Source organism: Chanodichthys erythropterus, chromosome 3, assembly GCF_024489055.1.
Source record: "Chanodichthys erythropterus isolate Z2021 chromosome 3, ASM2448905v1, whole genome shotgun sequence".
In the NCBI taxonomy this organism is placed as follows: domain Eukaryota; kingdom Metazoa; phylum Chordata; class Actinopteri; order Cypriniformes; family Xenocyprididae; genus Chanodichthys; species Chanodichthys erythropterus.
The window spans coordinates 64,707,722-64,722,739 of NC_090223.1; the positions used below are offsets into that span (position 1 = coordinate 64,707,722).

Below are 15,018 nucleotides of genomic sequence, written 5' to 3' on the forward strand. Positions count from 1 at the left end.
ATGCCAACTGTCCATTGCCCTAATTAGTTGCCCTGTGTCTCACCAGGTTGCCCGTTGACAGCAACATTGCTCAAAAAGTTGCCCCATTTATCATTATATCATCATTAAATTTAAAATAGAAAATGGTAGAAACATTGTTCAAAACCATCTGAAACCAACAGGGCATCAAGAGAACCTTTTTTCTTTTTTTCTTTTTTTTTTTTTAGAAAAACTTAGTTTAAAAGAAATGTTTTACATTTTATATACATCATTGGGGACCCTGGAGCCCCCAAACATAAAACAAATTACATTTAAAACAGAACCTGATTCAGACATTGTTATTAAAACAAGATATACACTGACAAGTCTGGGAATATCACGTCACAAATGGTATTGTAAAGCGATACAAAAAATTAAATCAATTAAAGGCTGAACCGGGTCAAAACACTGCTGACATGCTCCCAGTGGAGAGAGGGTAAAAGAGAAGAGGGGAAGATGGCTGCCGGTTAGATAAGAGCAGGACAGTACTTACGCTTTCACGTCATCTGGCATGAAACACCGATTCCTAAGAAGTCCAGCCCACGTTCATATCATTTAATGCACAGCTGGATTATTCTGCTTACACCATGGTTATTTGCCAGCTTTGACAAGTTAAAGCTGTCATTGATGACTGCAGCACTAACATCAGCTACAACTCATTAGATAAGAGTCTCTCTACGAGCAATGAAGCTGTGAGTTGAATTACTTCAGAAACAACTCAAATTTTATTTATTATTATTATTGTATTTCTGATCAAATAAATGCAGCTTTGGTGAACATAAATCTTCTTTCAGAAACTTCTTACCAAGCCCAAAGTTTTGAATGGCACTGTTTATAGTACGCTTGCCTTTGTAGAAGTCTGTTAACAGTAACCAGAGGCAAAAAGGGCACCACTGTAATTTTATTGGCCCTTTGACGTATGGGACACATTATGGGTCTCATTGTTTTTCTTGGAGACAAGGATCTAGATCAAATATGACTGTCAGTCCGCCACACAGAGGCTCATTACTAAAAGAAATACACCTTCCTCAGTTTGTGGGACATTTTCTGCTGGGTAATTTATAGAGTTGTGTGTTCTGTAAGTTGTTTTTCCTGCACACAGGCTCATCACATGATTGGATGAGATGATCTCTGCTTCACATGTCATAGATCAGACAGCAATTTTTGCCTCTCATCACAGATGAAATGACACATAACAATGTCTTTGAGTGGTGGGTAGCATCAGCAGCCAAAGATCACCCTGCTGGAAAAAACAGGTCATAGCAGCCTCAGGTGGTTTGAGCTGGTTTTTTTTTTTTTTTTTTTTTGGATATATTAGCTGGTTTGTTGCTGCCAAGGAAAAATATGAATTGAAATATGGCATGTTTTTTAAGTCATCTAATCACCATGGATCCCCAGCAGCTCAGCCAAGGTGACCTAATCAACTTAACCCAGTTGATCAATACCATCTTAAATACCACCTTAACCATCTTGAAACCATCTTGTGTCAAAAAGGTAACCCTTTGGTCCAAATATCCCCAGGGCTATCATTTTAATGACCATCTCCACAGTAAAGAAGGCGAAGATGCATTTTACATACTGTGGGAGGCAGAACATGAGATGGGGAAAACAATTATATTTCAATATAAATTTTTCTCCCATCTATTTTTTTTACCCATGACCATGTCCCTTTAGAGGCTCTGTACAGGCAAAGAACTACAAAAGTGCCTATATAAATTTGGGCACCATTTGAGCGTTTTACAAGCAGAGAGTGAGAAGATCAGCTACGATTCATGTTGTGTAGTATTTTCAGCTTTGGCCGACCCGATCTCCTAAACCCTGCTGATGCTGATGTCAGGCTCTTCTGGACATAAACATTTCCCACAGTACCATATACGTACACAACCCAGGATTTCAGAGAATTACAAAACTAAAGGAGCAAAATGCTTCAGTCTCTGATATTCAGTGACCCCTAAACCTGCGCGTGCCACAAAACATGGGCTAAACGCCAACTCCATAGTGGGACAGTCCTAAAAACAGACATTGGACACAAAAAGAATAAAACAAACAAATAAAATAAAGGGTAACGAATCATTTTAAGACTAATGGAAACAAAAACAAAAAAATTAATTTTGATGTATAGTGGCCCCCCAAATTATTTTGGACATATAATCCACACCAGTGTTATTTTAGTATCATACTAAAGTATTGTAATTTTTATTAATATATTATAATATAATAAATTATTTTTCTTTATATTATTGTTAAAATTTTGTTTAAAATTTTAATGTTTTTTAAATGTCTATATAGTTTTTGATCATTTTATTTGTTTTAGTTATTTTAGTACATATCGTTAAACTAGATGTTTATGTTAATGTTGCCTTGCCAGCTACCTCAAATAAAATAAGTTATATATTTTATATTTTAATAAAAGACAAAAATGTATTTTTTATTGCTTTAGTATTAGTTTATTAATTATACCCTGATGCACACACACACACACACACACACACACACACACACACACACAAATGCCATGTGAAGCTAGTTCTGAGAAAAGCTCTAGCGACATTTGATAGCAGAGGCCATTTGTTTTGATGCTGTTTTATGCAATTTAATATCAACAGTTTAAAGCATCCTAAATATTTTACGGAATGATGTCTGAAGGAACATTATCCTATTATAAGCTATCAGAGTCCATCTCTCATAGCATAATGGAGCAAGACTTACCTGTAACATGAAAACACAATTGGAAATAATACAATATGCAGTAATGTTTTCCACATCCTCCAAATATCCCACAAAGTGCTTTCTATATCCAAGCAGATCTGCATGACAACAAATCCATTAAGTTTTTATACACTAATCACAGGTCTAATTGCTCTTTACAGCTGTCAGTCAAAAAGTGATGAAATACATAATGCACTTCAGACCACAATGTGGCCATCCAAATATTCCAAATGGAATATGAAAACGATTACAGCCTAAGAGTAATTTGCTTTATGGCTAAGCAACAAAAAGCAAACCACAAAATGGAGGAAACTCCAGTGCATAAATGAGGCCAGCAAGTCCAATTAATCATTAAAAACTAGAAATCGTAAGCATTGTATTTAATCTTATCTCTATCTGTATCATAAAATAATATCTACAAAGTGCCAGGCTGCATTTTGTGCATCACTTCTGAAGAGACTCAGCAGAGAGCTTGAGCCGCCCCTACAGCTAATGAAGCTATTTATAAAATAGTGCTCTTGATTGCAACACTGCCAAAAGGACATATCTTTGGGAAGCCTACACCAGTGGGAGAACGAGATCAGCTCTTATTTGTTGACGTTTCCTGTCAAAATACACGCAGGAAGCTGCAAGCTGCCGCAGCAACCAGCCAGCCATTCAGCATTCACCTACAGATCTTAATTGATACCGAAGTCCTGTCAGGTCCAAGAAAAAACAAAATCGGATTATGTATTACAAAATTATTGTGTATTAATGCCACAGTCCTCTGCGTAATCTTCAAACCACTGGTAACTGGTAAATAGTAGTTTCAGATGAAAATGTTAAAGGATATGGGTTGAAAACCATCCTGAGACACCAGCTATGTGGACGAGTGGTCTGTTTGATGCAGAAGAACACCACAGGCGCAAGCATCGGGTAGGGGGGCTTCTCCTCCTCATCGGAGACCAAATCTGGAGTGGGGTCCCGGGCCCCAGACCCCTGATCCATGTGCTGCTCTTTTGCACCTCATCGCTGATCTCTTCACTGGAACAGGGCGCCCCGTACAGGGCTGAAATGGGAACTCTTACCTCTCCTCTCTCCAAGAAATGAAAGTGTTCTCTCTCCTCGCTATCAGCCAGGATAAAGTGTCTGACAATGGAATCCTACAGTTAAAAGAACAAATATGTCAAGCGAACAATGACTGTATGGCAAGCCAATTTAACAAATATTCCTTTATACGAACTAGTAGTAAATATCGCTAGTAAATAACAGTCATGTGTCCAGTCTACTCTGCGGCAACCTGAAACTTACACGTGGCGCAATCTTTTGAAGTATTAAAATTATTCCGTTATCATAAGCCACTGTGGTATGCACATTTGCAATATTTTGATAATTTCGATATAACGTGCAGCCAGAGTGACTAGTGCTTTTTTAATACTAGTAGGTAATACAATAGTGACTACTTCCCTTTCAATTACAATACTATTGAATTTCATTAGAATTCAATATGATTAATATTACTATATATTACATGCCCCTGCCCCTTTGATCACAAAAGTTAAAGTGCCCTTTGCGGTCGCATCGCGGTGACCCTGCGTTCCCATTTCTCCTCCCCCGGAACGTGATTTCTACCGACAGAGACCCACAACCAACCAATAATTAGTGGGGACCTGTATCTACACATCTGTATTTGTGGAACTAATGGTCACTCTTTGATTTGTTAAACACAATCCAAAATGCACTAAACACACTACTTCATTATAGAGAAAAACAACAAATGAATAGAAATATATAATCTTAAGATGACCAATAAATAAATAAATAAAAACTAGGTGAATATATAATTCAGCAGCATAAAAGTCTGCTAACCTAATTCTTGAAAAAAAAACTTTGCACAGTAATTTTATAAAATCTAAACATGTTAATAAAAAGATTAAAATTACTATTTGTATTCTTCTCATGAAATGGAAAAAACTATTTATATTAGATTTATATTATGAATCTAAAGAATTATATGAATTTATAATAATGGAAGATTAAAAGACGTTTATTTTAAATGTATTGTGCAGCTTTTTAATGGGGCAACAAGATATGATAGATACTACAGAACAAAACAGGCTATTAATAATCTTTCAGTGTGCAAAACCATGATAATATGAAACGCTTCAATACAGCAGCACACACCGCTTATGCGCATCCCGGGTGCTTAAAGGGATAGTTCACCCAAAAATGAAAATTCTGTCATTTACTAAACCTCATGTTGTTCCAAACCTGTATAAATTTCTTTGTTCTGTTGAACACAAAGTAAGACATTTTGAAGAATGTGAGAAACTGAACAGTTCTGGGGCACCATTGACTTACATAGTAGTTTTTTTCCTACTATGGAAGTCAATGGTGTCCCAAAGCGGCCTGGATACAAACTTTCTTCAAAATATCTCCCTTTGTGTTCAAAAGAACAAAGAAATTTATACAGATTAGGAACAAATTGAGGGTGAGAAAATCCTTCATTCTGACTTATTTTGCCTCACGTAGCTAACAGTAAAAATAAGTTCCCATTAAATATAACAGCCTACTACTTAATCATAAATGTTTTTATATGTAAATAACATTCAGAAACTAAATTAATAAGGATCAATAAATAAATAAATACTGAAACAACAACAACAAAAACAACATAAGAAATGACATTTATTGATTATGGCTGATTTTATTTGACATGCACAACACGGAGTGACAGGACCGATGCACACAGCGGCGCGCTGTTTAACGGGTTTGTGTTGAAGAGTGGCTAACAAAGTAATCTTTTCACATGATGTTCTCTCTCTTAAAATGTAAGAGAGTGTAAATGTCAGCAGCATCATATATGTGTAAAGAATGAAGTCTGTCAGGTAAAACAAGAGCTTATTGATGCAGTTCAGTCAGTCTGCTATTTTATTCCAACCGTTACTCCTGATAGGAGGCTTCTGTAAATATTTAGTGTATACGTGGAGTTACACTTCAAATAAGTTTAATGGTGCAACACAAAAATATTTAGTAGATGCGTAAGTTGCAACTTAATGCCCGTTTTCGTCAATACTAGTCTACGCTGTAACTTGCGCACAGCTGGTGCAACCGGCCCCTGGAATCTTCCCCATATGTCGTCTCGTCATATGAGGAAAGGTTACCTCCCCTTTCTCTGCTTTGCCCGCCCATGAGAAAATGAGCTACTACAGTGAGATTCCAGCACAATATTTTATTTTTTTCCTCAAGAGACATCATGCCTTGTAAACGAGCGAATCATGGCAGTTGCTCAGTGTTTGGATGTACAAATGAACACCAAAGTATTTTTTTTAGTTCCTTCATCCGAGCCTATGAAGAAACGGTTGGTTAATTTTATTTTCTCTGGTAATACGCCGATACAACTTCCCATAGTTTTGTATGTCTGCGCCACACATTTCACCGACGACTGTTTCCTCAACATGGGCCAATACAGCCCAGTTACTGTCGCTAATGTAAAGATAGATAGCATCAAGTGTGTGTGTGAATCTACACACTGTAACGCGAGTGTTGTACATTTCTTTGTTGTTTGAAACCGTTCTGCTGTTGGATCAGATCAGATCGCCAAAGTCACGTGATTTCAGTAGTTTGGCGGTTTGACACGCGATCCGTCTCATGAATCGATACACTGATTCATTACGCTTCTAAGCTTCAGGAAGCAGTGTTTTGAAATCGGCCCATCACTATATAAGTCATTATTTAGGGTTTTTTTTGCACACAAAAACTATTCTCGTCGCTTCATAAAATGATTGTAGAACCAATGTAGTGAGATGGACTTTGTAACGACGTCTTTAGTACCTTTTATGGGTCTTGAGAGAGGAAATGACATTGCTGGCTATGGAGGCCTTTCTGAGCCATCGGATTTCAACAGAAATATCTTAATTTGTGTTCTGAAGATGAACGAAGGTCTTACGGGTGTCGAACGACATGAGGGTGAGTAATTAATGACAGAATTTTCATTTTTGGGTGAACTAACCCTTTAATTTTGGCAGTTTTACAGATACGGTCACATTGCATACAATGATTCATTAAGGTCTCTCCATCACATGGTTCTTGGGACACATACGTTTGACTTTCAGTGTCAATAATTACAACCACAACTGAACGCTCAAACTATCAGACTGAACGATATCAAAAATGCAAATTGAGTTTAAAGTGTAGGAGGATTGTGGAAGCAAAGTTGATGCCAGACACACTTTCTGATCAAATTGCCTCACAGACACATTCTGCAGCTTGTACTATTTTCCAATTTTAACTTTATTTTCACCCCATATTGTTAAATGTACACTAGAGGTTACGTCAGCAATAGAATAACTTTTGCGTTTTATTTTCTGGTGGCTTCTAATGCAACTCCTTCTCAAAAAAGAGTTTGACTACTTTCACCTGCACAATCACCTGTGACAAAAACAGAAAAAAACAAGATAAATGCTTGATCAACACAGACCTCACTAAATTAAAGAAATTAAACCTCATATCCCTAATATATTGCTGTAACATCTAAAAAACCTCAACACTTAGAATGAAAAGAAAAACTCCCCCTTTGATATTCCTGGATCTCTGTGGTTATGTCAATTAGATTTTGTGTTTTTTGTGTTGACCTTGAGGCCATCATCAAATGTAAACGTTACATTACGAATAATGGAGAGCTTGCTAAAGTGATTTACAATTACATCATCTTTGCCTGAATTTTGGATAGAGGGTGTTAAAGTAACTCCACTGAGTTTCACTGAACTCCTGCAAGACACAGTTACTGTAATTCCACTCGACCCGAGCAGTTTAAAGTAGAATACCTGCTATTACACATTAGAAAATACTATTACACTTTAAAACATGTTTCTTGAAATTTGGCATGTTAATAGATGACAATGTCAAAATGTTGCTTTAAAATCATAAGAGGATCATTGCTTTACAAAGCATGTTTAAGTTGACAAATCTAAGAACATAGTTCTGTCACTTACCGGTTTTTCTCTACACATTTAAAAAATGTTGTGTTATTGTGAATCAAACACAACATCTCTGGTGTTTCGGCCAGCCTCCTGCAGTAATGCAGTAAAGTAACTTGTCTCCGATGATTGTAGGACCAGGGACACCTGGTGGATAAATCTTTCAACCTCAATATTTGATCTTTTTGCTGTTGACATTGTCACTATGTTAGACAAATAACAATCATTCACACAATGGTTTCCCTTTTAATACACTGTAAAATCCTAATCAAAATGACACCTTACTAAATAGCAAAGAATCAAACAATGCATACCGTATAAAAGGCAAGCAAAATTTACAAATGAGGATAATTCATGACAGTGAAACTCAATGTACAATTAAAGAGTAACACTAATGGCTAAACAAAACACATAAGTCAAGACACAGCATACCAGATATTTAATTTGGTGGTGAAATATTCCACTAGTAATACTTTCTAATGTCATTACAGCGACCGGGACTTGGCGTCAAACTGACTTCAGATGGGAAATGCCTGGCTGTAAGGTGCAGAGGAGTGTCTAAGGCAGGACGCCCTCCTTTGGATGGAGACCGTAATGTGCTGTACTCCTCCAGCAGCCCTCCTATCAGGTTTGTCCTGAATTGCAGGGAGGTGATTTTCTTTCCTACTCATAGTAGAGCACATCAACAGGGAGTGAGGAGGATGATAGAATTGTATGTGACAGTCTGTTTATTATTGTACATTTTTTAATAACACTTTAGTTTACATTCATTGAACATGTAATTACTTTTTATCTTGATTACAGTTATTCTTAGATGATTTGTATAAATGTCTCACCAGTAATTTGCCGGTAGACAATGTGGCTGTTGAGCAAAACCGTGTCAAGTAGGTGAAAGAAGATCTTCTTATACCACTTTGTAGACTTTCTGGTACATTCAAGAAAGCCAGTCATCATGTCAGCTTTGTCAACTGCCCCCATCTTTTTGTTGTACTCCCGCACACAGACTGGCTTCATCTTTGCTTGACCAGTGATGTGATCAAGCTTCCCTGTGGCTGCCATACCAGTTGGGTGGACTGTGGTGAGGACACGAACATCCCTCATGTCATGCCATTTGACTGCCAACTGCGATCCATTCTCCTTGAATTCCACCTCACCCTTTGCCATCCTACAGGTAAATGTTGGCATTCCTTTCTGGTTTGCACGCACAGTCCCACAAGCTCCAGTGCCAAGAGACAAGAGGTGCTGGAAAAGTGTGGGACTACTGTACCAATTGTCCACATAAAGGACATGACCCTTCCTTAAGTAAGGTGCCAGTGGTGTCATTACGACAGACCCAGAAATTTCAAGTCCTGGGTAATGTTGGATGTCACTGGTAGATCCGGAGTAAATGATCATATCCTGCACATAACCAGTAAGCACATCACACAAAACAAAAAAGTTGACCCCAAATCTTTGCCGTTCAGATGGAATGAACTGACGAAATGCCAGCCTGCCTTTCCACTTCATCAGAGACTCATCCACACACAGATCCCTGTATGGCACAAAAATGTGATGAAAGGAGGAGGTGAGGGCAGTAAATACATTTCTGATTTTTTTCAGAGGGTCGTTGAAAACAGCTGTCGCATTGTTTGTGAAGTGAAGACAGCGGAGGATCAGAAGGAAGTGGTCCTGTGAAAACAAAGACCTGAAAAATGGTGTCAAGAGCATGGGGTCTGTGCTCCAATAATCACGAAGTGATGGTTTTTTGATCACCCCCATTGGGAGAACTGACACTAAGCTACGTCCACACCTTGTCTCAAAAAATATCTGCATCCACACGAAACCACTGAAATGACTCAAAACGATTTAGTATACATGCCAGACCATTATGTGGTGCTTTGAATTTAGCAGTTAGTCATGTGATGTGCTGAACGTTATAATCACACCGGTGTGATCATACACGTCAAAGGGTTAAATAAATAGTTCAGCCAAAAATGAAAATTTGCTGATGGCTTTGAGCATCAAAAGAGCAGATAAAGGCCACATCAAAAATAATTTAGACACTCAAAGTAGTTGTGCACCTGCACTCTTTACAAGTTCAGAGGTCCTTTTAAATATCTTAGTTTGTGTTTTGATGAAGAAAGAAACTCCTCTGCTGTACATCTTGGATGGCATGATGTGGGTGACTAAATTATCAGCAAACTTTCATTCCTTAAAAAGGTCAATTTTTTTTTTTCTTTAAATAATTCTTACTTAGACTACCCATGTTTAATGTTATGCTGATTTTAAAGCTGCAGTCCGCAACTTTTTTTGTGTTAAAAGTTTACAAAAATTATATAATAAGAATATACAACATGAATCCATTTTCCAAAACCATGTTTTTGTCTTACCCTGAATCATTATGATACACTTATAATAGGTGTTTATATTTGGACTATTTCAGACCGGACTGGTAGGACTCACCACAGAGTATCACGGTAACTGTGTCTGACTTGCCATAGACATACACGGAGAAAAGTAGCTCTGGCTAGAATGTTCCCCCGCAAGACGCGTGCAGTTCTGTTTATTAACCGCTAAAGGGCCAAACAATTTAGTATAAAAAAAATGCAACAGATCAGGATGGGACAGAGTAATTTTATTAGAACTGTATCTGAATATATGTAACAAAGATTTTGAATTCTTGTGGACAAACTTGAAGTGATATTTACATTAGAAAATGTACACACAGCTACAGTATTTTTGCAATTTTTTACAACAAATATTTTTATTCATTCAAATATTTAGTTATAACCCCAGTGAAAACTTCCTAAAAACTTCAGTTTTTCTTTGAAATCACTGGTTTGCAATTTCTGCTCTAGTGTCTTGAGGCCCTTTCGGTCTTTCACTGGCAAAAGACCATCTTCAGTTTTATAATTGGTGTCCTGGAGTTCCTTTGAATTCAGGATGCATAGAATGGACTGGTGCTGGTCAAGAATTATTTCTTGCTTTGTCAGCATCTCACGGGTTAGTGCTAGAATGGTAATTATAAAAGAATATAACATGACCAATGGTAAAACAAGCATGGGTTGAACTTGTTGCCCTGTTAATGAGATTATAAAGTACATTATGTAACCAAAATACCAAATGAGAGTTTTCACATGACATCAAACCTGTACAGGAACACCAACCTGGAGGGCAAAACATTTTCCTCCCTTACACGCCAGTCATTTTTACCAGGTTTTTACGGAGTATTAATATAGTAAGACAGTGTGGTTGTCACAGACACGTCAGGCTCCACCATGCACCAACCACAACGCTCCCAATCACCAGAATACTAATCACAGTCACCTGCACATCATTATCCCCTTCATCACCACCAGTATAAAGAGTACTCACACCCTGCACTCACTGTCCGGTCTCGTTGAGTTATGTATGCTTACCACAAGGACTCCCTCGATTGCTACTTACCTGTCTCCTGTGCTACCTGATCTCCCAGTGTGTTCATTGTCTGTGTGTGAGTGCTCCTCCGTCTCCTGCGTTCTCCTGCTCCATCCAGTTCCAAGTCTCCATCATCTGCAATCACAAAAGGACAGTAACTATCACCAGACTTTACCATTGCTCACCTGCTTCACTCTGCTTTCCATATCTGCTCACTGGTTATCAATAAAGACGACTTACCATTTGTACATCTGTGTCCGACCCCTCTGTATCATAACAGTGGTGAAATTAAAAGACCAGATCTAAACATCTAAACTGGTTAATTCTCAAAAAGATCTTCTGTAATTCCGCCTGTAATTCATGAGACAAACCCCTCCGAAATAGTACTTTCAATGTGTCAATCACCCAAGTCGTTTGTGCAGAGAGTGTGTGAAAGGTGAGTGCAAACGATCGCCTGCCCCTTTACCCTCGCTGGGATCTCCGGAAGAAGGAGTCGAATGAGGGGAAGGCAGAACCATCTTCTCTCCATACAACAGTAATCCACTCCAGTACTTTACCAGTAAACAATGAGCAGACAAAAGCAATCTTCCCAGCCTCAGTGGAGTACAGCTTCGTACTCCACTGAATCGTAAGCTTAAGTTGATCGTAGCTCCATTGAAACTAATGGAGCTACAATCAACTTAGGCTTACGATGCTTTTGGGAAACGCTGCCCTGGTTGTTGATTAACAAAGAGTGAACATTGTAGAATAAACCCCTTACATTTCGTGGGATCACCGTTGAATCTCTCAGGGAGCGATAGGCTGAGATTCCCCTACGGCGTCATCTCTGCCGCATGGGTCATGGCGGACGCAATAGGTGGTGGTGGCGCCGCAGGAGTGGTGGTATGGAGATTCTGGAGTGCTTTCACTAGTTCTCCCGTGAGAGAAGTGAGACGGGTGAGCTGGTGCTGATGGGCGGTGAGTTGGCTGGCCTGAGTCGACATCGTTGCACACTGATGAGAGAAAGCTGCTGGATCTTGTCCTGGTGAGGTCTTCTGTAACGAGTCGTCACACAAAATGGGATCCATAAGCAGGCTTTGTTAAACAGTTCTCGTAGTCAAACATGCAATGTCAAACAGTGGGAAACGGGTGCAGCAGGGAATAGACAGAATCGTTGTCGTAGAACAGGCAGTAAGTCAGAGCAGGCAGATATCAATCACAAGTCCAGATCAGAGCAACGAGTCCAGAGGGCAGGCAGCAGAGAATCGTTGAGAATAGTAACAGTAGAGAATAGTAACAGACTGGATCAATAATTGGCAGGCAAACACAATAAAGAACACTCAGAAATGCAAACCATAGTAGTAAAAGACTTCACAAAGAGTGTGAGGATGTGAACAGCTTAAATAGTCCAGGTAATGTGCTGCAGCTGGGTGTGGTGATTAATACCAAGGTACGGGGCTGATGGGAAATGTAGTGTGTGATATTTTCTTGGAGACGATGAGAGAATAATCTAATTTTATTTTCTTAATGTTTCTCTTGTGGCCCATAGTTCGTTTTTTTTTTTTTTTTTTTTTTTTTGTGTTAAACAAGTTGTTTTTAATTGAGGAGTAAGCTATCTAACTAATATTTTATTGTACTCGCAATGCACTGGTGATTCACTATGATATATGATGTAATAATAAAAGAAGCATGAAGTGATGCGCCGAATGCTTCTTTCCCTGCTCAAGGGCAAAGGAGTTTCTTAGAAAGGCTTGTGCGCTCAACTGTGCACGAGACGGATCGGAACACAGGAAATGAAGTATAGCCGGGCCTTAACCGCTACAAATTGTAGTGGACTGGAGCTGAAAGCAGCTTTACAGTGATAACTGGTATAAAATTTTGGCTGCACAGCAGCTCTTAAAGAAAATAGTGTCATTGTCCATCATTTGTATGCCGATTGCTGTCATTTCTTACAGTTGCACATTTGTTTTGTATAATTTACTGTCAAACTCGGCGGTCCTCAGAGAAATCTAATCCCGTCCGAATGCGAATGTCTGTGATTTCCGAAAATGTTTTTTCCAAAACGCTTTTTCTTGTGTGTTTTGGTCAACGTGAACTACCGTACAATCTCTCGCTATCGCGCCGGTATTCAAGTTTCTGTTTTTTGCGCACCGATAATGGATGTCAAGTCAAGTCAAGTTTATTTATATAGCGCTTTTACAATTGGTAATTGTTTCAAAGCAGCTTTACATATTAGAAGCACAGAAAAAAAAGGGAAGTGGTTAAAACTGTACAAACAAGCGTGGTAATATGTAACATATACAAGATGGTGCTACATTAAGCCAATGTCGGCTGACTCCCAGGGGTGGAAAAAAACCCCTAGGAGAAAAACCCAGCGTGCTAGCACTGGGAAAAAAGTCCTAGGAGGGAAAAAACCCCTTGGAAGATATACATATATGTAAATGTATATGGAGATCAAAATCTGAATTGTACATTTTTATAATATAGATTAAAAATCGATTATATATTAATATATGTAAGCGGATACGGGGATTAAAAATCTGAATTATAGATGCAGCCAGAATTGGATCTTTAGGCCCATTGTCTCCTGGGCTACGTTGTAGTCAGGTCCAGACGCAGGTTCTCCATCTGATCTGGATACGGCCTGGATCCAGCACCCGGCAAACCTCAGGATAAGCAGAGAGACAGATATTAGCGTAGATGCCATTCTTATTCTGATGTACAGGTATATCTAGTGTTATAGGAAATGTTCTCGGTTCCGGCCGACCTAATTATTGCAGCGTAACAATCCTTTAACGGATTTGAAAAATGTTAATGTATTGATAATGTGTTATGTGTATGCAAGAGCAAAGAGATGTGTTTTTAGTCTAGATTTAAACTGACAGAGTGTGTCTGCTTCCCGAACAATGCTAGGAAGATTGTTCCAGAGTTTAGGTGCTAAATAGGAAAAAGATCTGCCTTCAGTTGATTTTGATATTCTGGGTATTATCAACTGGCCTAAATTCTGAGATCGCAATAAACGTGAAGGACTATAATGCATTAAGAGCTCACTTAGGTACTGGGGAGCTAAACCATTTAGAGCTTTATAAGTAAGTAGCAAGATTTTAAAATCTATACGATGTTTAATAGGGAGCCAATGTAATGTTGACAGAACTGGGCTAATATGGTCATACTTTCTGGTTCTAGTAAGAACTCTAGCTGCCGCATTTTGGACCAACTGTAGTTTGTTTAAAAGCCGAGCAGAACAACCACCCAGTAGAGCGTTACAATAATCTAGTCTTGAGGTCATGAATGCATGAACCAACTGTTCCGCATTTGTCATTGAGAGCATATGTCGTAATTTAGATATATTTTTTAGATGGAAGAAGGCGGTTTTACAGATACTAGAAACATGACTTTCAAATGAAAGATTGGTATCAAAGAGCACACCCAGGTTCCTAACTGAGGACGAAGGTTTAATGGAGCACCCGTCAAGTGTTAGAGAGTATTCAAGGTTTTTTCGTGAGGAAGTTTTTCGTCCAAAGATTAGGAAATCAGTTTTTTCTGAATTTAATAATAAGAAATTTCTTGTCATCCAGTTTTTAATGTCAGCTATGCATTCTGTTAGTTTTGTGAATTTGTAGGTTTCGTCAGGGCGCGAGGAAATATAGAGCTGAGTATCGTCAGCGTAGCAGTGAAAACTAACACCATGCTTCCTAATTATCTCTCCTAAGGGCAGCATGTACAGAGTGAAAAGCAACGGTCCTAATACTGAGCCTTGTGGTACCCCATATTTAACCTGTGATCGATACGACATCTCTTCATTAACTACCACAGACTGATAACGGTCAGATAAGTATGATTTGAACCATGCCAAAGCAATTCCACTAATGCCAATATAGTTTTCAAGTCTTTTTAAAAGAATGTTATGATCGATAGTGTCAAAAGCAGCACTGAGATCTAATAACACTAATAGAGA

The 15,018-nt window shown here is 38.5% G+C and overlaps 1 pseudogene; it reads right to left on the reverse strand.

Annotated features, from left to right (window-relative positions):
* The window catches only part of LOC137005239 (uncharacterized), a 615,607-nt pseudogene that overhangs the window by 303,521 nt on the left and 297,068 nt on the right, over positions 1-15,018 (reverse strand).